At 29.5% G+C, this 1,243-nt stretch overlaps 1 long non-coding RNA gene across 1 annotated transcript; it reads left to right on the forward strand.

Moving 5' to 3' along the window:
* Window positions 1-192: 192 nt before the first annotated feature.
* LOC139907569 (uncharacterized) lies at window positions 193-978 on the forward strand. Its single transcript, XR_011784266.1, has 3 exons — window positions 193-489; window positions 543-682; window positions 745-978. It is a non-coding gene; the product is annotated as an uncharacterized lncRNA (long non-coding RNA).
* Window positions 979-1,243: the final 265 nt, after the last annotated feature.

Raw genomic sequence — 1,243 nt, forward strand, 5'->3', positions numbered from 1 at the left:
TGAATGCTGGGCCATTGTTTAGACCCTTTTCCCGATTATGAAGTTTATTACGAGTAAGATTTAAATGAATGATTGATTATATGTGTGTATAGTAGAAAAAGTTAGTATTTTCACTAAACGCTAATTACACGCCACTCATTATCCTCATCTCATAACAAGAGTATGGATATTCATCTATAAAATCGAGTTAATGATGAATACATCAAGTCAGACTTTAACTTTGATCTCACAACGATGCTTATTGCATGTAATATAACCTTATCCATTGCTAATCATCTACGTTCAAAAAATTTATGGAGAAATACAAGGGTAAACATATCCCTTCCCGAGGAACCATCATTAAATTAATGGAGGATGTTGGTACTGATGTCATATATAGAAATACATATAAAAATGTTTTGAGTCATCCACACCAAATGACGATCAAGTTATCGGTAAAAAGTATTTACGAATATCGAAATGGAACTCTGAATTTTGTACTATCTCACAGTGAGTATTCAATTTTTTTTTAAATCTAACCATAAAATATGATTCTATTTTAGCTAAACATATCAAGAATTATGATACACAACTCAGTAAAGGGCAAAAACAACTGCTTAAATGGTCACAACAACGGGGGTAGTAGCTTTGGATGGTTTGCACCTAGTTTGTCTGAGACTACTTACTTTGCTTTAAGACTTGGGTATGATAATTAGGTTTTCCAATATTACATAGTCAATAAATATTACTTTTTTATCACTTAAGGCTTAGCTATGGTTGATGGGCTCCAAGAAATGGTGTTCAGAAAACTCATAAAAGGCAAAAACAACTGTTTAAATGGTCACAACAACGAGGGTAGTTACATTGGGTGTTGCATTATAATTAACAATTGTGTATATCCATCATGATAATAGTATGTTGTTATATAAGCATACCTAAATAACGGGGGGAAATCTTTTTTGATCCTCTTAATAGGGAGTAATAATGCCGGACATTACTACATAATTAGCTTTTGCTCTAAATCTTTACGATGAATTTATTTATAATATTTTTTTATTAGTATATTTATTGTCTAATTTTATTTTGTGTTAACATCATTGTTATATGTATTGTTTATACTTATAAGCTTTTCAGAATATAGTTTTTATTTCATCTAATTTTGTTCATGGTCTTCTTGAAAAATACACAATGATAAATATTATTTAATTAACTTGAAACAAATTTAATACACACACACAAAATAATGTTATGAGACAATTAGGAA

The sequence above is a fragment of the Lepeophtheirus salmonis genome, unplaced genomic scaffold, assembly GCF_016086655.4.
Source record: "Lepeophtheirus salmonis unplaced genomic scaffold, UVic_Lsal_1.4 unplaced_contig_8932_pilon, whole genome shotgun sequence".
Lineage (NCBI taxonomy): Eukaryota > Metazoa > Arthropoda > Copepoda > Siphonostomatoida > Caligidae > Lepeophtheirus > Lepeophtheirus salmonis.